Source organism: Lepisosteus platostomus, chromosome 22, assembly GCF_059453375.1.
Source record: "Lepisosteus platostomus isolate fLepPlt1 chromosome 22, fLepPlt1.hap1, whole genome shotgun sequence".
Taxonomy (NCBI): domain Eukaryota; kingdom Metazoa; phylum Chordata; class Actinopteri; order Semionotiformes; family Lepisosteidae; genus Lepisosteus; species Lepisosteus platostomus.
Genome location: NC_142632.1, coordinates 742,501 through 765,000, shown reverse-complemented (window position 1 = coordinate 765,000; position 22,500 = coordinate 742,501). Strand labels below are relative to the sequence as shown.

The 22,500-nt window shown below is 43.7% G+C and overlaps 4 non-coding genes across 4 annotated transcripts in view; 2 read left to right on the top strand and 2 right to left on the bottom strand.

Annotated features, from left to right (window-relative positions):
* Positions 1 to 18,704: 18,704 nt before the first annotated feature.
* Positions 18,705 to 18,778, bottom strand: trnat-agu (transfer RNA threonine (anticodon AGU)). The gene has a single exon. It is a non-coding gene; the product is annotated as a tRNA-Thr (tRNA).
* A 1,174-nt stretch (positions 18,779 to 19,952) lies between these two features.
* trnag-ucc (transfer RNA glycine (anticodon UCC)) lies at positions 19,953 to 20,024 on the bottom strand. Its single transcript has one exon. It is a non-coding gene; the product is annotated as a tRNA-Gly (tRNA).
* A 2,209-nt stretch (positions 20,025 to 22,233) lies between these two features.
* Positions 22,234 to 22,350, top strand: LOC148642520 (U5 spliceosomal RNA). Its single transcript, XR_015929277.1, has one exon. It is a non-coding gene; the product is annotated as a U5 spliceosomal RNA (small nuclear RNA).
* A 115-nt stretch (positions 22,351 to 22,465) lies between these two features.
* LOC148642519 (U4 spliceosomal RNA) overlaps positions 22,466 to 22,500 on the top strand; it is a 142-nt gene continuing 107 nt past the window's right edge. The window contains exon 1 of the small nuclear RNA XR_015929424.1: positions 22,466 to 22,500. This exon is cut by the window's right edge and continues 107 nt beyond it. This is a non-coding gene — a small nuclear RNA (U4 spliceosomal RNA).

The following is a 22,500-nucleotide window of genomic DNA, read 5'->3' as shown; positions in this document are numbered from 1 at the left end:
CAGAAGAAATTCCATATTTTGGGATGGCCAAGTAAGAGTCCTGACCCCAATCGCATTGAAGTGCTGTGGCGTGATCTGAAGCAGGCCGTTCAGCGCAAGACATCCCAAAAATATACATGAACTGAAACAGTTTTGCATAGAGGAATAGGCCAAAATGCCTCCTAACCGCTGCTCAGGTCTGACCAGCCGCTACAGAAAGTGGGGATTGAGGTTTTTGTCATAAAGGAGGTTCCACTAGCTCCTTAATATAAGGGTTCACATACTTTTTCCATCAATGACCTTGATTGTTTAAACCATTTGGTCAATAAAGAAACAGCAATGTCAAATGTTGGGCGTGTGTTGTTTGTGAAATCAGACTCTCTTTATTAATTATTATGACTTAGATAAAGATAAGATCACATGTTAGGAGCCATTCATGCAGAAATCCACATCATTCCGAAGGGCTGTTTACAAAAGTTTTTCTCCCAACTGTATGTGAGAGAAAAGCAGAGACGCTCACTAAGTAAGGTGGGGTTGTAGCTTTGCAAATCACAAGGACATTTGTACGCTCAAAATGGGACAGGAGCACCCCAGATGGGACTCAAACCCACAATCGCTGTTTTAGGAGGCCAGTGTCTTAGCCATTAGGCCACTGGGGCACACTGGGGAGGGTCAATCACGCTGATGAGAGACAGTTTTTTTTTCCTTTGCTTTTTCAAAGGGATCCCCAAAATTAGGGAAGTTAGGCAGCAGAAGGTTTACTGTGACCTGAGAAGGACCGGCATCCAATCACGGTGGTACACACACACACGCTCTCACTCATCTGAGCTACACGGCTATCAAGATGATCTCAGGTGCGCCGAGCTGGTACGGAACATATTGAACTGATCGACGACGAATTGTCTCTCAGACAGGCTTTTCACCTCTGAGCTCCCTGACTGACAGTGATCAGCTAGGTAGTGAAACAGTCAGCTGCTTCTAAGCCTTAAACAGCTGTATCTCGGCGCTTCCACGGAGAGATGATTTGAAAGCCGAACATCGCCTATTGGGAACACCTTTCTATCACTAGTTTAAGAGACTCTTAAGGTCTTGCAGAGGTGCCTGTCTAATAGCATGTGCTTTGCAAGCTATAGGTGTTTAGGCTGAGGCAGAATGCCTGTTAACAAAATGTTTTTCTAAAGGGGCCTCGCACTCTTTTCCAAGCAATGGTCACCATCCCCACCGAGTGTCACAATGTAGTCATGTCCTAGGACATCACCTGTTAGTCTCCATTTGTCTGCCACCAACACTTTAGGTTACGGAGTCACAACCGCACCCCGGAGACCAGAGGAGCCATTGGCGTTCTGGCGGCGCAGATTGGGCTGAAGGTGGGACGCTTGAATCTCGCTGTTGGAGGCCGTCTGAAACTGACCCAAGCCTTTCCCTTGAATTAAATGTAAATAAGAAATGAACCCCAGATGCACATGGAATCAATCACGTGTTTCCTTTGAGCCGTTTCAGAGACTGCTCCAGAGTTTACCTTGCACAGATGCGCAAAGATTAATGATGGGGGTGCACGCTTCCAGGCGTCTTACAACTGTAGGGACTGTTTAGAGACAATTCGTAGATTGTTCTCATTTCCCTCTATTCCCCGTGTTGCAGTGGTAGGATGACGTAAATTCCTGCTTCGACACGTAACGGCATTATAATCAAGTGCAGGAGCTGAGGGCTTTAGTTTTGTTTCGTTTTCCATGGCGTTCGTAAGCGCGCAAATCAAAGGCAATTCCTGCGTCTAACACGAATGTAAATGCTTTGGAAAGTGCAGTGTGGTGCAGCTTGTAAAATCCTTTTCCACATTTGTGGTTTGTTGATGTTTTTTCTGTCTGCCAAAGTTGCATTTTGACATCCGGACTGGGGGACTTCATCATTTGAACGTGAAGCCAGCCTTAAACCCTCTGAGGCATGTCTGTCTGCCGGCACGAATCTTGTGAAAGGTATTTTTTTTTTTAACGGAGAGCGACTTTAAAAAGGTTTCCGCAGCGACTTCGCACTCCGTGTTAGATTATAGGAGGAATGCGGCGGCAGCGAGCTCGCTTTTGTCATGGCCGAGTGGTTAAGGCGATGGACTCGAAATGCGTTGGGGCTTCCCCGCGCAGGTTCGGAACTTGCCGACTCCGGCGTCTGCCGCACGTCGCCTTGTGCCTGCGCGGCAAAGGCAAAGTGCCGCTTCTCCTTTCCCGGTACTATAAAAATGCTAAATCGCTTGGACCCGCTGCCATGGAAAGCAGTTCTTCAGATTACCACACATTCTGCGTTCGCACCTCTGGTGCTCTACTTATGCCTTTGAAAACCTAATGAATAAAGCTGAAAGAACCGACACGATATGTAGGTGCTCGTAAAGCACGCATTAAAGAACTGTTAACAGCAAGGGTTTCAGTGGGTTAACTGAGGAGAAGGCGTGATCGCTAATTGTTGACTTTTTATTTGGTGTTAGAAACACTCTTACTGTGCATGATGTGCAACAAATGTAGCCACAGAAATTGCATCACGCTTTCATGTATGCTATCGCAGACACCAACGTTGCCTAGATAGAAAACCGAAATAGCCGTGGGTTTGCTTGATGGTCTGAAGGATCTCTCTTCGAATCTCTATCATTTGTCAATGGCAGTAAAAGGCGCTGCAATCTCATACGTTCAGAATCAAACCCGCAGCTGTTGTTCGACTTTATTTCTTGACTAATTACAACTGAGTGTCGCATGAGCAGTTACGTAAACTTGTCTGGTATATTTGAACACAAATGCCGTTCTTCAATTAAAACTAACAGTACATTGTCAGGGACATTCAGTTCTATACAAACAAGAGACAGACAAGAGAATATTTCTACCTTTCATGTGGACTACGTGTTGACTTACTGATCGGAATAATTGAAAAGTTCGGGTTCATAGCCGATGCAGTGCGTGCTAATTAGAACAACAGCAACGCTGAGCTCTCAGCACCGTACTGAGCCCAGGTGTTTTTCTAAAGCTGTCAGGTGCAGTTCATTTACATGAAGGAAATCTCTTACTGGGTACGATTACAATACAGTAAGTAGCACAGGCTACTTAGGGAGTAGCCTGATGCGTTTAAAAACGACCCGAGCCAGGCAGAAGTCGAACCTACAATGTCCTGATCCGTAGTCAGACGTGTTATCCATTGCACCACTGACCCTGGTGCAACACTGCAGGACTGCAACCCGGTGAGCTCAGCACTGCAACTAGTAAAATACCCCCGGTCCATTCTTTTCCAAAAGTGAGAAACACCTGTTTTCTACATTTTGTCTGTTTTAAAACCATATCTCTTTAAACCAAACCAAGAGTTTGTCTTTTGCTCTGATATTCTGATTCATTTCGATTTCAAAGAAAAAAAAAACTACCTTCCAAAGCATCATAAAATTGTCCCTTCTTCCAGACTCTACTTCTCTCTTGTAGTAGTACAGCAGACCTTTCCAGGTGAGCAGATCACAGAGTCCGAAATGAGCTTCCTCCATCAAGCAAAGTACCTGAACATGACTCTGTCATCATAAAAGCGCCCCTGTAATAAAGAAATTCAATCTGAAATCAAGAGGGCAGTTGCCTACTGAAATACAAGAAGTCATCAATTTTAACCTAGCAACACATTAAAGGCTGCATCTATACAAGTACGATTCTAGAAATGCTCACCAGATTACGTTTTAAGAAGGAACTGCGCTTCAGGTTCTGCCGAGATCTTAACTCGGATGGCAGGATTCAGAGTCCGGAGTGCGGACTGATTGCGCACGGAGGGTCCATATACTGTGGATCCCTCAGTGATCTTCCGCGTATTCAAACCGCCAGCGTGTGACTCCCCTGTCCCCGTGACCTCATTGCTCTGCTCTCTCCTCTGTGCAGCCGAGCCCGATTCACGGTAAAGTGAAAAAATTATGCCCTCAACGTGAGATTTACTCTGGAGCGAGGATAGATGTTACCTTTTTATCATTGAACAGGATGTATGTGATGTGGCGACTAGGTTCAATTTTGTATCCTCTTTAAAAGATTAAGGACTGGGGTGAGCGTGATTTACCAACCTTTCAGCTAAGAACCCGACGTGCGCACCGTTTAAGCTGCATAGACTCGGTCGTTTAACTCTTCTCCATTAGCAGGGTTAAGGTTAAAGAAAAAAAACATTGCTGACTTCTTTTTTTTTTGCCAGCTGCTAGCGCTGATTAGCAAGGTTTGTATTTCATGTTTTGCAAGTTGCATCCATTTTAAGAAAAACAAGTCGTGTTAAAGACAGGAAATGAATACTTGCATTTAATTAAGTCTAGCCATAGGCAGTTATCCACTGGGATTCAGACCCAGGGTCTCCTGTTTACTAGACAGGCGCTTTAACCAACTAAGCCACAGCGCCCTGGGAGTGCTGTCCTTTTGCAGCCACTTGGACACACCACTCAGACACATCTGCATTCGGTGTGTGCTCCGCCTGCTCGCTGAGCAAGTTGCCACCTTTACATACAATAGCAACATCGACACCAAGAGAAAGGATGACAAATGGCTTTTATCTGGAACTTTTCATGTCCAAGGAGCTCAATGTGCTTTCTGTGTACAACAGGGCCACTGAACTCCACGCTGGCCACTGAACCACAGCAGTGGCTTGCTGGCTTGACATCTCCCAAGGAAAATGTTGAAATCGCATGTGGAACAGGAAAATGACCCTCGAGTACGAGGGAAAAAAAAGAAAAAGATCATCTGGAGCGCGCCAACCCAGTTGGGACAGCCCAGTTTTGTTGACGAGGTGGCCGAGTGGTTAAGGCGATGGATTGCTAGTCCATTGTGCTTTGCACGCATGGGTTCAAATCCCATCCTTGTTGGTTTCCATGTCTGTTTCCATTCTGTTTTTGATCCCTATTGCTCAATGCACAGTGAAAGCATTGCATACATGTGTCTGACAATGAGAAATGGGCCCCTGAGACAGTCATTTGCCTGTTTCACAAATGATCGTATTTTACTAGAGATTCTGTTTGGGATTCAGATGTGCATTCGGACAGCAATCCCTTTCAAGAAATGATACGTTCTGGATGAGGTCAAAGGTGCATCATTTGGACACTTTGTGGGCTTGAAATACAAAGACAATCATGTTCTATGGTACAAGATAAATACAAAACTTAAGCTTTTATTATAATTAGATTTGTTTATAAAGCATAAGCAAACATTTATTACATTAATATATGTAAAAATAACATTTTAGCATCATACGTTTAGTATATTTAGTCCCTAATGCTGAAAGAAATGATCATAGAACATGACTTCTAACCTTACCTGCTGTGTTTTTGATCCCTATTGCTCAATGCACAGTGAAAGCATTGCATACATGTGTCTGACAATGAGAAATGGGCCCCTGAGACAGTCATTTGCCTGTTTCACAAATGATCGTATTTTACTAGAGATTCTGTTTGGGATTCAGATGTGCATTCGGACAGCAATCCCTTTCAAGAAATGATACGTTCTGGATGAGGTCAAAGGTGCTGGAACACTGTATTTAGGATGTGTTTGCAGTTATTCTGTGTTTCTAGCTTCAACCCAGTGATATATATATATATGCTCACTGATTTTTTGGTACATGCCCAGGGCAATAATCATTATGAGGATTTATTTCCATATGTGCTAGAGGTAGTGTTGTGAAATTCTTCAACACACTGGATCGCAGGTTTAAACCTGCACTCTTACTCCTTAAATACCAACAAATGCAGATATGTGGCAATCATATTGTAGCGGACACTCATTTGCCTGTTTCACAAATGATCATATTTTACTAGAGATTCTGTTTGGGATATGGATGTGCATTCTGACAACAATCTCTTTCAAAAAATGATTTTACCTTATCGCAGCTTTGCCCCTCTTGCCTCTTTGGAAAATATCTCCATCTTGTGGTCGTTGTTGGTAATGTTTAGACAATATCTCCATCTTGTGGTCGTTGTTGGTAATGTCTAGACAATATCTCCATCATGTGGTCGTTGTTGGTAATGTCTTCTTATGCCCTTTTTTATTTCAATTCTTTATTAGTTGATTCTAGAATCTCTACAATAGAGCTGAAAATATCAGTTTTGTAGCAGACAATATGACATTAGTTATAGTCCAATTAAGACTGTATTACCCTGTTTGTAACATAACAAATTAAAATTGATTAAAACTAAGTTTGGAACACCAGGGAACATAAAAAATGATTTTTAGGAAAACCATGAGGTTCTCTGTGTCCGATGCCTGCAAGGGGAGAAAGCTAGAATCCTTTGCTTTTTCAAAATTTGAAAATAAACATCATTTAACAACAGCTTTCATTCCTAGGAGTGAAAAATAACCATTTTTGAAGACATATTAGTTTCTAAAACACTACAATAAAGTTAAAAACATCCGTTTTATATTACTTTTAGTATTTTTAGTGAAATTAGTCATTTATTGCACTATTTTTAATATAATCTCTAATTAAAAGTGAATAGAATTAAGTTTGGAGCAACAAGGAACACAAAAAAAAAAGATTTTAAGGAAAAAAATGATGTCTTCTGTGCCAGGTGCCTGCAAGGGGAGAAAGCTAGAATCCTACCCAGGCTCCTGGAGTTCTGTCCTGGCTAAAGGAGGGTGAATCCATCCCCTTCAAAGCTCCATGAAAAAATGATCATTTAAAATTTGAAAAAAAAAACATCATATAACAACAGTTTTCATTCATAGGAGTGAAAAACAACCATTTTTGAAGACATATTAGTTTCTAAAACACTACAATAAAGTTGAAAACATCCGTTTTATATTACATTAATTTTTGTGAAATTAGTCATTTATTGCACTATTTTTAATAAAATCTCTAATTAAAAGTGATTAAAATTAAGTTTGGAACAACAAGGAACACACACAAAAAAAGATTTTAAGGAAAAAAATATTGTCTTCTGTGCCAGGTGCCTGCAAGGGGAGAAAGCTAGAATCCTACCCAGGCTCCTGGAGCTCTGTCCTGGCTAAAGGAGGGTGAATCCATCCCATTCAAAGCTCCATGAAAAAATGATATTTTTAAATTTGAAAAAAAAAAAAAACATTATAGAACAACATCTCTTGGTCCACAGAGTGCAAAAATCCAACTTTGAAGAAAATCCATTGACTGATCCCCGAATCCTGAAGTTTCTTCGCATGATATCGGGCTTGCAACCACTTTCTGGAAAATTTTCAGCTCCATTGTAGAGATACTAGAATCAACTAATAGAGAATTAAAATAAAAAAGGGCATAAGAAGACATTACCAACAACGACCACAAGATGGAGATGTTGTCTAGACATTACCAACAACGACCACAAGATGGAGATATTGTCTAGACATTACCAACAACGACCACAAGATGGAGATATTTTCCAAAGAGGCAAGAAGGGCAAAGCTGCGATAAGGTAAAATCATTTTTTGAAAGAGATTGTTGTCAGAATGCACATCCGTATCCCAAACAGAATCTCTAGTAAAATATGATCATTTGTGAAACAGGCAAATGAGTGTCCGCTACAATATGATTGCTACATATCTGCATTTGTTGGTATTTAAGGAGTAAGAGTGCAGGGGGTTTAAACCTGCGATCCAGTGTGTTGAAGAATTTCACAACACTACCTCTAGCACATATGGAAATAAATCCTCATAATGATTATTGCCCTGGGCATGTACCAAAAAATCAGTGAGCATATACATATATCGCTGTGTTGAAGCTAGAGACACAGAATAAGTGCAAACACATCCTAAATACAGTGTTCCTGCACCTTGACCTCATCCAGAATGTATCGTTTTTTGAAAGCGATTGCTGTCAGAATGCACAACTGAATCCCAAACAGAATCTCTAGTCAAATATGATCATTTGTGAAACAGGCAAATGAGTCTCTCAGGTGCCCATTGCTCATTTTCAGACACATTTATGCAATACTTTCACCATGCGTTGAGCAATAGGGATTAAAGATACCAGAGGTAAGGTTTAAAAGTGATTCTGAGGTGCAACACATCAGCGAAACAGCTAGGCATCTGAAATGCGGGGTTTGAGAGCCCTTCAGGGAACACCGTACCCTAAAGGTACCAGAAGTCCACTAGTATAAGCATTAAGTCACTGTCAGCCCTGTTGCAATGTAATTGCTACATATCTTCATTTCTTTGGTTTTTAAGGAGTAAGAGTGCAGGGGGTCTAAATCTGCGATCCAGTGTGTTGAAGTATTTCACAACACTACCTGTAGCCCGTCTGGAAATAAATCCTCATTCTGATTGTTGACCTGGGCATGTACCAATAAATCACTGAGTATATATATATATCACTGTGTTGAAGCTAGAGACCTGTATGTAATAATATGATGCTAAAATGTTATTTTCACATGTAAGAAAACCGGCTCAGGGACGCCAAATATGTAATGTTGCCATAGCAAAATTAAATGTAGGGGGTCTCTGAAGGCACCAGTTCTGTAGGGTTTGGGCATTTACTGAGACAATTATTAATTGTAGCAGTAAATCACAAAGTTGATTCTTTTGATAGCTTTAGAATCCAACCATGTGACATAACTCAAACAACGCGCACACACAGGTACTAATACACGAGGATACATTTATTAATACATAAAATATGCATGTAAACCTAACAGATCTTATCAAGAGGGTTATCAGAATACAAAAGATATATATTCAGTCAGTTACGAAGTGTTACACATATCAAGAGGACATACGTTCAGTATATCATTCATTAAGACCGTTTCGTTAATGAACTTGGTTATAACTTCTACATTAGATACTCAAACAAGTACATAACTCTTAGGAATTAAATTGATATCAACTGGTTGGGATAACAATTGAATTCTCGAGCTGTAATGCATTGAAGTTGAATACTCATCCAATCTTTGGGGATTCAGATCTTCCTGCGGGCACAAAGAAACAGTTGCAGGCTGTTGCTGTCCAATCCGCGCTCTCTGGCTCCGTGCCAGGCTGTGCTGTGCGGCTTGCGACGCTGCACTGCTGATGCTCACTGTTGGCTTTAACTAGCAAAGTTTGTGCACAGGAGAAAAGATGACTGTGGGTCCCAGCAAGTCAGGAAGAGGACCGGTTCGTTTCTGATGAAGAGCTAGTTCTGAATAGTGATTCAGCTGTCCACAGTTCCGACCTGTTCACGAGGCCTGCTGCTGGTGCTAACCTCGGGTGGATCCTCTGGTTATTCTCTGGCAACCTCCGCTCTAGACTCTTAGAACAAAGGAAAGTTCTGGCACTCGTACACACTGGCCGTTCCGTGGTTGTCCGGGCTGAGTCTCAGGATGGTCAGGAGGCGCGCTGCGAGAATGTCCTGCCCTTGGGAGCCTTCTGCTCCTGGGCCGTCCTGCCCTGGAATTCTCCTTTGAATTCCCTTTAGAATTGTCCACAGAATCCTCTGAATCCTCCCTTCTGAATCTTACTGAATCTCACAGGCTCTCTGTGTTGCCTGTTTTTACCTGGAGGAACTTCAGCTCATTGATTGGCTGAAAGTTCCATGGGCATCAGAGTCCCACGTGGGTTACTCGGCCCTACCAGTCCCTGATTGATTGATCAAGGTGAGATATGAGTCACTTAGTCCTGACACTTAGTAATGCAGTCCAGATGTCCAACTGGCACTCCCTAGACAGATAGGCGCCAATGGATGACCATTGATCATGAAAGCCAGGCTTAGCTAAGTGCATCCCCCTTTGGGAGCTGTCCTAGGACCTTAAATCACCCTGCAGAACAGTTTCTCTGTGGCTGCACCACAGAGATGAACAGAGAAATGGGGCCTCATTTGGGAAGGCTCAGAACACTTAATTCTGCCTTATTAATAAGCCTCGCCGCTACATATCCCCCCTTTTTGAAGGTCATGAGGTCCTGAGGCGTTGTTGCCTTCAAAACAAAACAGAGTTAAGTGATGTCCCTTGCCATTAGAACATTAATCTTAAATGTCCACATTACTCCTCGAGAATTCATACCGGAACCAGCATTGGATACAAACAGGATGAATAACATCTGGAGTATGTATAAACACGGTAGGAGACATTATCTAAGTCTAGGAATTACACATCAGGAAGTTCACTGTCAATATCTGATACCTCTGTAGTACATATTTGGGGAGAAATCACTTCCTTTCTTTTGACATGCTACCTTTGACTCATTCATGCTACCCAGATTACATTTTGATGCAAGAGTACAGCATTCAGAGTACACTGTCAGTCATGATCCAGCTTCCCAGCAGCAGTGTTACAATAACAACAGTTCCTGTTCCCAGCCCCGCGATAAACCACAACACCTGTGTTGGGTATCTGCTTGGGTGGTTTGGAGGTTTGTTCCATTAAAGCAAACTAACTACCTGTACCTCTTCAGGGCTTACTGTTTCTTGGATTTCTATCCAATTCAATAGTGTGGCACCTGAAGGCATCCATGACCTCAAGTTTGGTCTTATGTTGTCTGGTTCCAGACCGTACAGTGTTAAGTTACCATGCTGTACTATGGCCTCCTCGGGAACTTGCAGGAAAACTGTTTGATTAGGTAGCTGCATTGTGGTAGCTGTATCATGCCTGTCACAAGTCATAGTGTCAGTTAAATGTGGTGTGCTGACCAGCCATTTACTTCCTACCTGCTCTTCATGGGGTTCATTAACCTCCCTCTGCTCGTTAGTAGCTTTACACCCTTCATTGGTGAATCGTTTAGACACAGCCAATGGATAGCTTTGGTAGCCATACCCATCTCAAGATTTGGAACCAAATTCAATCTTGGATTGCCTTCTGGGTGAGCTATGAGCGATGGGGTTAATGTCACATACTCCTCTACTGAGAAGAGTGGAATCAAGTGGGTTGGGAATCGTGCCGTGGTTAGACTAGCTACAGTGGCACTAAGCTCCCTTAATAGGTCTTGTGTCAACATTCTGGCCTGTTGCACACAAGCATAAACCCACTGTATAACACCAACAATCATGTCCACTGGTTGGGGAATAAGGTTTAACCCTGTTGCATAGGAAATTGCCTGTAGGGTTTTCCCTAAGCTTTCCAACTTTTGCTGCTGTCGATACAGTCTGTCACTACCCTCCGGCATCTCTGACCCCTGCCTTCTTGGGGCAGTCAGGGTGAGAGTGCCAGTAGCACACAAACCTACCAGAAAAAAGCAAACGTGCAACAGTGGCGGCAGCAATCAGTCCTCCCAAAAGTCTTTTCGGGTGGCTGATCCCAGTCATCTCCTTCTGAGTGACTGTCGCCTTTCTAAGCTGGCGCAGCGTGTACATGGTGTCTTTCTCAGTATGCCCTGTGGCATCTTGGGCACCAACATCCTGGAAATATGGGGAGATCTGACGCAGCTGCTGATGCTGCTCCTCCTTTTCCAGGGCATCTGCTTTTTCGATTTGTTCATGCCTGTGCTCTAGGAACCCTGCAGGGGGTGGTGCAGCGGTAGAGCATGCCTGACCCTCGGCTGAGTGGTCATCTGGAGCACCTGAGTGATCTGGGATTGTTACCCCATTCTCACTGTTCAGGTCCACCCTGCACACTTCCTGATTGAGGAATCCCTCTATCGGCATGTTTACAATCGTTCGCTGGGCGTGGGTGTAGGACACCTGCTCGCTCCCCCCTTCCCTTGCTAGGGGTTCAGGGAGCTGCCCCAGCACTGGGATAGCTAGTTCACTGTCTTTGAACTTACTATCACTCACCAGGCCCATGTCAGTGCAGGCGGGGATTCTGACACCCCTCTTTGCGATGTCCTGCACTGGCAGGCGGGTGACTTGACCATCCAGCTCCAGTCTGGCTGAACCACTGTTGGTCAGACTCAGACTGACAGACTGAGCTGGTGGCTGTAAGAAAACCGGCTCGGCTTTCATTCCCTGTCCCTTCTGGGGGACTGGGTGTGTTGGCAACCCTGCCGTTGAGGCAGGAACAATCAGGTCAGTCTCACTCACTACCTGGTAGTTGTGAGAAATAATGTTACCTGACTGCAGGTTCCCTGGGTCACAGCAGAGGGAATCGGCATCTGGGATCAGGTGTGTCCACAGCGCAGTAGTCTCAGCGTCCAGCTGGACCTCCTGTCTAACCTGTGAATGTTGCACCAGGGGCACCTGGCGGTGGCCCTGTGACAGCTGCTCAAGCAGATCCTTACTAATAGAGGACCTCTCAGGGCTAAGGGTGAGGGCTACATCACCAACCTGCTCTCCTGCCATCTGGATCCCTTCCACCACTGCAGGGTGGTGTTCCTGACCCCTCTTGGGTGCCAGGGTGCACAGGGAAAGCTCCTTTTCATCGCCAGGTGGGGAGATCTGCTCCTCTTTAGGGATGTAAAAGGTGTGTGCTTTACCTGGTGGATCAGGCGGCTGCTTGGAGCACCGCTCCTGTGGCATGGAGGCTGTTGGGACCTTGGCCGGGACACGACTTCCCTGTATATCCGGGGAACAAGGAAATATTTTTATTTCTTGTCCAGAGGGAACAGAAGGAATCTCCACATAGGCTTCTGTGTTTGGTGGGCACTGTGTGAGCACAGTCTGCCTCTTGGCCCCCCTTTCCTTCTGTACAGAAGGCTTAGGAGCCTTGACCTGTTTCCACACTTTGCCTTTCTGGTGATCCACCAAAGGTTCCTCTCTGAGTCGCATGCCCTTTTCTTTTTCAACCCGTTTGAGCTTGCCGTGTGACATCAAACACCTTTCAACCTCAGTGTCAATCAGTGTCTCACAGTGTAAGACATCTCCCATGGCAGCCTTGAGGTAAAAGCTTCTTGCTTTTCCTCTGTGTTTTACTGCCTGCTCTGTGACTTCAGGGGTGGAGTCAGCACTCACTTGGGAGTGGCTGAATTCATCCAGGCAGGAACCCTTCTGCTCAATCAGATAGACTGAGGGAGGGAGAGGGGGCGGGTCTCCGCCTCCTCCAGTGGAGAGTATCAGCTCATTCACGCTTCCGGCAGCCTTGGGGAGCGGTTGTCCCTGTCCTAATAAAGCTTGTTCAAGCCTGGCCAGGCGGGTGGCTACTGAATCCTTTTGTTCAGCTTTATCTAGCCCTTTCCCTCCCCCGGTGTTCTCATGGCACTTAGGACGCTGGGTGTGGTCCTGTGTGCATGCTTTGGAACGGGGCTTAGCCAGCTCAGGAGCCTGTGCTCCTTCGAGCAGGGGGGAATTAACCCTGCTGGCTCTGACGGCAAACACAGTCACTTTAACAGCTTTTTGCTCAGAGCGACTTTGGACATCATACTCCCAGGCTTTCTGCACGAATCTCTTAATATCAGTCATTTTCATGGTCTGTGCATCTGTATGCATTAAGATCATCTTTCTGACTGACGGGTGGAGATTCGCAATGAATAAACCCTTGAAATGTGTGTTCTCTTCGCAACCCTCATCATTTCGCCCTGCAAAATAAGTTCGTCTAAGTCTCTCGTAATATTCGCGAGGGGACTCTGCTCTCTTGTGGTTAATGTTAAGAGCGGCGGCTATCGCAGCAGTCGGGTCAATAAACGCACTGTATTCTTCGATAAGTGCTTGACAAAGCTGCTCAAAATCATTACAGACTTCTTTCATCTGCCTAGCCATCCACTCATGTACAGCTCTGCTGGTAGTTTTCCTGACCAGAAACACTTTCTCCTGTTCTGTGGCGTTTGGCAGATACTGCAGGGTATACCTGAGGTCCTGAATATAACTCTCGATATTATTCTTTGACACTGCGGGGTCAAATCTCTCTATGTCCTTCGCTAGCTCTCTCAGAGAATGGAGATTTATCCTTCTAGCTTCTCCGCTGACGGAGATATGGAAGAGATCGTGGTCAGACCTGTCGCTGCTAGAGAGAGTGCTTAATAGCGACTCGAATTCAGACCTTTTAGCAACCATCGTTAAACTTAAAGAGTATTACGTTTAAGTACGAAATCACAGTTTTACCACAGAAAACCACAAGATCAAGTATGCAATCAACCCGGTAGATCGCAAAAGATCACAAAACAATCAAGCACTGCTTAAAGAGCAAGGGGAACTTTTTTTTTCTTTCGGCTTTCAGCACACCGTATTGTTGTGTATGAAACCCGCGGCGTTTTATATTGAATTATTCCGCTTGGTTGACTCATTTCAGTCTTGCCACGCCCACCCAGGGACGCCAAATAATGTAAGAAAACCGGCTCAGGGACGCCAAATATGTAATGTTGCCATAGCAAAATTAAATGTAGTGGCTCTCTGAAGGCACCAGTTCTGTAGGGTTTGGGCATTTACTGAGACAATTATTAATTGTAGCAGTAAATCACAAAGTTGATTCTTTTGATGGCTTTAGAATCAAACCATGCGACATAACTCAAACAACGCGCACACACAGGTACTAATACACGAGGATACATTTATTAATACATAAAATATGCATGTAAACCTAACAGATCTTATCAAGAGGGTTATCAGAATACAAAAGATATATATTCAGTCAGTTACGAAGTGTTACACATATCAAGAGGACATACGTTCAGTATATCATTCATTAAGACCGTTTCGTTAATGAACTTGGTTATAACTTCTACATTAGATACTCAAACAAGTACATAACTCTTAGGAATTAAATTGATATCAACTGGTTGGGATAACAATTGAATTCTCGAGCTGTAATGCATTGAAGTTGAATACTCATCCAATCTTTGGGGATTCAGATCTTCCTGCGGGTACAAAGAAACAGTTGCAGGCTGTTGCTGTCCAATCCGCGCTCTCTGGCTCCGTGCCAGGCTGTGCTGTGCGGCTTGCGACGCTGCGCTGCTGATGCTCACTGACCGGCTAGTTAGTGTTGGCTTTAACTAGCAAAGTTTGTGCACAGGAGAAAAGATGACTGTGGGTCCGAGCAAGTCAGGAAGAGGACCGGTTCGTTTCTGATGAAGAGCTAGTTCTGAATAGTGATTCAGCTGTCCACAGTTCCGACCTGTTCACGAGGCCTGCTGCTGGTGCTAACCTCGGGTGGATCCTCTGGTTATTCTCTGGCAACCTCCGCTCTAGACTCTTAGAACAAAGGAAAGTTCTGGCACTTGGACACACTGGCCGTTCCGTGGTTGTCCGGGCTGAGTCTCAGGATGGTCAGGAGGCGCGCTGCGAGAATGTCCTGCCCTTGGGAGCCTTCTGCTCCTGGGCCGTCCTGCCCTGGAATTCTCCTTTGAATTCCCTTTAGAATTGTCCACAGAATCCTCTGAATCCTCCCTTCTGAATCTTACTGAATCTCACAGGCTCTCTGTGTTGCCTGTTTTTACCTGGAGGAACTTCAGCTCATTGATTGGCTGAAAGTTCCATGGGCATCAGAGTCCCACGTGGGTTACTCGGCCCTACAAGTCCCTGATTGATTGATCAAGGTGAGATATGAGTCACTTAGTCCTGACACTTAGTAATGCAGTCCAGATGTCCAACTGGCACTCCCTAGACAGATAGGCGCCAATGGATGACCATTGATCATGATAGAAAGGCTTAGCTAAGTGCATCCCCCTTTGGGAGCTGTCCTAGGACCTTAAATCACCCTGCATGAATAGTCTCTCTGTGGCTGCACCACAGAGATGAACAGAGAAATGGGGCCTCATTTGGAAAGGCTCAGAACACTTAATTCTGCCTTATTAATAAGCCTCGCCGCTACACACATATATTAATGTAATAAATGATTGCTTATGCTTTATAAATAAATCTAATTAAAATAAAAGCTTAAGTTTTGTATTTATCTTGTACCATAGAACATGATTTTCTTTGTATTTCAAGCCCACAAAGTGTCCAAATGTTCTATGATCATTTCTTTCATCATTAGGGACTAAATATACCAAACGTATGATGCTAAAATCCTGAAAAAAGGATAGGCTCCATTTCGTCAGTAGATTGGAGTCCAAAACTGATTTGGGTCAATATACATTACCTTTGAAGATAAGGTACAGTCTACTGTAGGGAACCATCAACTTAGAAAGCATTGGCCTTCCCTGGGGGTCAGGTAGGTGCAAAAGATAAACCTTTATCCTATCTTTATCTTAAGATAAGTGGCCAAGCAGTATTTTTCCAAGTTTCACCAAGCTCATCATGTTGCCATAGTAGACAAAGTTCTATAAAATGTTAAATAACTTTAGAAAAAAGCATCTTGGTCTTTCAGTACTGTACAAGGTGAATTAAACTGTCCCTGGTAATAAAAAGTAATTAGAAGCATCCCAGAAACTTTATCTCTAGAAACATTAGCTGTTTTATATCATGTAATTTAGTGTGATGTTGTCAGAATTCAAGGACATTATCACACACAGAAATTGGTTCAGTTAAATCTAAAAAACACAGCTAAACATGGGTTTAAATGTAAAATAGAAGTCTTACCTCTTGTCAAAAGATTTAATTCAAGAAGCGATGTAATAAATGATTGCTTATGCTTTATAAACAAATCTAATTAAAATAAAAGCTTAAGTTTTGTATTTATCTTGTACCATATAACATGGTTTTCTTTGTATTTCAATCCCACAAAGTGTCCAAATGACGCACTACATGATATAAGGAAGATTATCACATGCATATCGGTATTATCTTTCTTACGAAAATGCATTCCTTTCATTACCTTTTACTTTTTAAAATGAACTCAAATTGTGTATAATGTAATAATTTAAGTAGAATAGATTCTAACAATATAATGATCCAGTGTGTTGCACTACTTCACTGCTTCACTGCTCTATGCCGTCTGGAAATAAATCCTCAGACTGCTCACTGCCCTGGGCTTGTACCAATAAATTACAGGAGCACGTCTATATATCACTGCGTTGAAGCAGAAGACACACAATCACTGCAAACACATCCTAAATACAGTGTTCCAACACCTTTGACCTCATCCAGAACGTATCATTTATTGAAAGGGATTGCTGTCAGAATGCACATCTGAATCCCAAACAGAATCTCTAGTAAAATACGATCATTTGTGAAACAGGCAAATGACTGTCTCAGGGGCCCATTCCTCATTGTCAGACATATGTATGCAATGCTTTCACCGTGCATTGAGCAATAGGGATTAAAAACACCGCAGGTAAGGTTAGATGTCATGTTCTATGATCATTTCTTTCAGCATTAGGAACTAAATATACTAAACGTATGATACTAAAATGTTTTTTCACATATATTAATGTAATAAATGATTGCTTATGCTTTATAAATAAATCTAATTAAAATAAAAGCTTAAGTTTTGTATTTATCTTGTACCATAGAACAAGATTTTCTTTGTATTTCAAGCCCACAAAGTGTCCTTTGATCTCTATTCTGTGGTAATCCACAATGACCCCGTTCTTCAGGTGATTCATCATGTCCTCCCTCGTCTGTTGAGAGGCCATCCCGATCTCTTCTGCCGTGGCATGCTTCATACACGCTCTCTTGAAGTGAGCAGGAAGCTGATCAAAAGTATTCAGGCACATCTTGCACACCAGGGGAATCCTCGCGGGTTTCCTTTGAAAATAAATAATACCATCTGTGTATAGAAACAAGCTAAGACTGATTTCTTAAATTATCCTTAAAATTCTCTCTCATAGTTTGAGCATAATGATTTTATTGCATTTATATAAGAATTGCTCATTGCTCCAAAATAAATAATGGTTTCATAAAAAAGTGAACACTTACTTGGTCTCAGTCACAGACTTTCCAATAGAAGCCATTGTGGAGTTCAGCAACTGCAGGTCCTAGAAGTGGGGAAGGAATTTTAAAAGAGAAATTGAATTACAATACAGAAGGAATGGCTGAGGGTTCACTGAAATATATAAATATACAAATTCCAAAGACTGAGTCCATATAGAAACAACTACTTTTCATTTTCAGTATAAGAAAAAAAAACATTATCTTCCAAAGCATCATAAAATTGTCCCTTCTTCCAGACTCTACTTCTCTCTTGTAGTAGTACAGCAGACCTTTCCAGGTGAGCAGATCACAGAGTCCGAAATAAGCTTCCTCCATCAAACAAAGTACCTGAACATGACTCTGTCTTCATAAAAGCGCCCCTGTAATAAAGAGATTAAATCCAAAATCAAGAGGGCAGTTGCCTACTGAAATACAAGAAGTCATCAATTTTAACCTAGCAACACATTAAAGGCTGCATCTATACAAGTGCGATTCTAGAAATGCTCACCAGATTACGTTTTAAGAAGGAACTGCGCCTCAGGTTCCGCTGAGATCTTAACTCGGATGGCAGGATTCAGAGTCCGGAGTGCGGACTGATGGCAAACGGAGGGTCCACATACTGTGGATCCCTCAGTGATCTTCCGCGTATTCAAACCGCCAGCGTGTGACTCCCCTGTCCCTGTGACCTCATTGGTCTGCTCTCTCCTCTGTGCAGCCGAGCCCGACTCACGGTAAAGTGAAAAAAAAGATGCCCTCAACGTGAGATTTACTCTGGAGTGAGGATAGATGTTACCTTTTTATCATTGAACAGGATGTATGTGATGTGGCGACTAGGTTCAATTTTGTATCCTCTTTAAAAGATTAAGGACTGGGGTGAGTGTGATTTACCACCCTTTCAGCTAAGAACCCGACTTGCGCATCATTTAAGCTGCATAGACTCGGTCGTTTAACTCTTCTCCATTAGCAGGGTTAAGGTTAAAGAAAAAAACATTGCTGACTTCTTTTTTTTTTGCCAGCCGCTAGCGCTGATTAGCAAGGCTTGTATTTCATGTTTTGCAAGTTGCATCCATTTTAAGAAAAACAAGTCGCGTTAAAGACAGGAAATGAATACTTGCATTTAATTAAGTCTAGCCGTAGGCGGTTGTCTGTAAGGACCAGTTCTGTTTGAGAAGACACAACAAAGAAGGCACCGCTGGGATTCGAACCCAGGATCTTCTGTTTACTAGGCAGGCGCTTTAACCAACTAAGCCACGGCGCCCCAGGAGTGCTGTCCTTTTGCAGCCACTTGGACACACCACTCAGACACATCTGCATTCGGTGTGTGCTCCGCCTGCTTGCTGAGCAAGTTGCCACCTTTACATACAATAGCAACATCGACACCAAGAGAAAGGATGACAAATGGCTCTTATCTGGAACTTTTCATGTCCAAGGAGCTCAATGTGCTTTCTGTGTACAACAGGGCCACTGAACTCCACACTGGCCACTGAACCACAGCAGTGGCTTGCTGGCTTGACATCTCCCAAGGAAAATGTTGAAATCACATGTGGAACAGGAAAATGACCCTCGAGTACGAGGGAAAAAAAAGAAAAAGATCATCTGGAGCGCGCCAACCCATGTCCGGACAGCCCGGTTTCGTCGACAAGGTGGCTGAGTGGTTAAGGTGATGGACTGCTAATTCATTGTGCTCTGCAGTCATGGGTTCAAATCTCATTCTCGTCGCTTTCCATGTCCGACACATGTGCCTGTTTGACGTCGGCCCTCCTGTTGCTTGCTCCGGTGCTAGAGCCGTACATTGTCTAGCGGTGGCTGAACATGGTATAGTAGGCCAACGTCGGTATCGAGCAGTGACAGTAACAGTACTTACTGCGCCCCATAAGAAATCGTTTGTCCCTGTTCAAAAGAGATTGTGCGATGTCCTGCGGCGTTCGTAAAGCAAACCTTTGACAGTTTGAAAAGAGGAATTTATTCTGCTTCCTGTGCGTGCAGTAGTTACAAAGTTGAACGTCTTTACACGATCTGCTGCAGTTTTCAGTGGGCGGGCTTTGTCAGATGGCTTGAAAAAACGCACTGTGTTTCGGCTGAACTCCACACTCATGAGCAGTGTCCTGCATGTTTTCTGTGTATAGCTGTCTTTTAACGCATACAGAATTCATTTGAAATCATTGATTTCTCCAATTAACAAGGGTCCCTTTTTGAACCTGCGAGAAGCATTCTTTCAATGTAACAGATTTACTCCGGGGAAAGCCAGCATGACATTGAGAGTAGCTCAAGCTTTCAGCACCCATATCGGACTGCGTGTATGCAGACACCACTCAGAATCCCCTGTAAGATTCTCCCTCAATTCCGTTTTTCAGTGCTTTAGCTCTTTCAAAAGGCTTCGCTTTGCTAGTCACAATCCAAGGCTCATGATGGCATTTGAAAACTTTCACCACTGCGTTGGCCGGGAATCGAACCCGGGTCAACTGCTTGGAAGGCAGCTATGCTCACCACTATACCACCAACGCATGCCCGCAGGAAGTCTGCAGGACACCACCAGAGAATGCTTTTTTTAAATTTTTTTTTATTAAACATAGAATTTACAAATACAAATACAACAAGAGGATCAGAGTCATGTACAAGAGAAAAAAAATGCAGCAGAAAAAAGCATTTAACTACCAGAGGTAATTAAGTAATTATGTGATCAAATTGTATATTTTACACGTATCATATCTTGCTTTAATATTTCTCAATTATTTATAAACTTTAGTTTCAACATGCATGCGTTTCCTGTAAAAAATAAAACTCAGCACACAGTTTTTCTTTTAACAACATTTCGAGTACCTCTGGCATTCATGAAAAAGACATACACAAAAGCAAATAACTAACTCTAAGACTGTCTAAACTATTGAGTTTTTCAAAGAACCAGAACTATAACCGTCCTTAACACTTAACTACACCATTCCAAACTAACACTAAAGAAACACTAGTATATACTGGTATAACAAATAAAACCAAACATAATCATTAACTGAGCAGTCACTGGGAGCAAATCTCCTTCCCGTCCACAAAGGCCCTCGCTCCCACAAAGTAGGCTCTCCTCCCCTCTCTTCTGGCAGCTTCAACCTGGGGCCACAGCTGGTTCCTGGTACTCCTGTCCGCAGCAGACAGGTCCTCTGCAAACCTCAGTTTGTTCCCATTCAAATACTCATTCCCCCTCGCCGCTCGCCACAGCATGTCCCTCGCCGTCCTCTTGGTGAACTGTATTATAATCGATCTGGGGAGCACTTGCCCAGACATGTTCGCTCTCCCGAGCTTGTGAACAAAGTCAATGGCCGATATTACGTCCTCCTGGTCCGGCAGGGTCCTTTTACAGATACCCTTCACTGTTGCAACAAGGTCCTTATCACGTTCCTCTTTAACTCCAAATAATTTTAAATTCCATCATCGACGGTATCTATCTACATCGTTCACTTTCAATTCAAGTTCTTTAATATGCTTTTCTTGTTTGGTATTTACTTGTTTAAGAACTTTTACTTCACTCTTTAAGTCTTCAACCTCTTTAAACACACAGTCCATGGACTTTTTAAGACTTTCGATTGCGACTGTATTAGATCAAGTCATTTCCTTCAGCTCACCCATGCTCTGTGCCATCATGTTGAAGATGTTGGTCTGGAGCTCCTCCAGCGTCAGGTCGCCCCTTCCTCTCTTGGCTGCCGGGGTTTTCACAGGTGTGCTGGGCAGGGACTCCGGCTCTTCCTCTGGCAGCTGAGTCTCACTTGGGCTGCGAGCGCTCGCGTACGAGCGCATCTCCAGCACTCTTTCCACGTCCCCTCCAGCTGGTTCACTTTTCCCTTTAGTTGCCATCAATTTTCTTGTAGTGCTATACATATACGATTGAGGTATCTTAGATTTCTCCTTCGAAGACCCAGCACTCTCTTTTCTTTTCCCAGTGTTACTCATATCGAAATTCTTAAACCTAAAAAAAATCATTTTTTTTTCTTTCAGTTATAACTGAAGTTTAAACAACTACTGTTAAGTCCTTATTTTTCAGTAGTCAAAAAAAGCAAAAATTAACATTCAGGTCATGAAAAACTCAAAAAAAACTCCTCAACCACTAAACTTTACCTCCCACCTGAGCGCCATCTTGAAAGCCCCTACCACCAGAGAATGCTCACGATTTCGGAAGCTGTCTCCGGGACGTTCTGATTCCGCACATCCTGAATAAATCATGATATAGTTAGTTGCTGTAGCTAGACGTTCAAATTAGTTTCATGGCCAGATGGACTGTTTCCTCCAGCGGTATAGTATTGCAGTGAGACAGCACGATGCCTGCAAGACTATGTCACGCTAAACGCCACAGATTTCCGAGGGATAGGGTTAGGGTTAGGCTCTTATTATGGCGATTGTGGCCGTCTGCTCTGCGAGTCCTCGGTCTCCGGCCGTCTGATTGGTGCTCTTTTCTTTGGGGGGCGGAAAGTATCCGGCCGCAGGGGATCTTGGGACCTCGCTTTGCATAGCGGCTTCCCAGAGTGCGTCGTTTCCTGCACACTGTGGCCGGGTGTTTTCTGAGTTATTGCACGGATTGGGCACGCCCGCAAGCCGAGAGCCGCAGGCGATGAGCCCGGAGCTGAACGGGCCCCACTGGCTCGTTTGTAAGGCCAGGTGCATTGCCAACCACGACCGGCAGGGCAGAGGCCTTGAAGGAGGCCTGGGCTCCTGCAGCTGTGCAGCCACGCACTCTGGTTTTTCTTCATCTCGTACAAATCTTTTGCCTTTTACTAAAGATTTCCGTGGAGAGGAGCATGAATGAGTTCCATGCAATTTTTGTGCTTCCCTGCCTTCGGGTGGAGCGCAGCTGGGCAGGTCAAAGAGAGAAAACACAAATATGAAGCATTTCAGCAACGACATGCCATGAGACGATTGATAACGATTTTCATAGGATCCCCGCGGTTGCCTGGCAACCGTCAGCTTTGCGCAGTGGCAGTATCGTAGCCTGTGAGG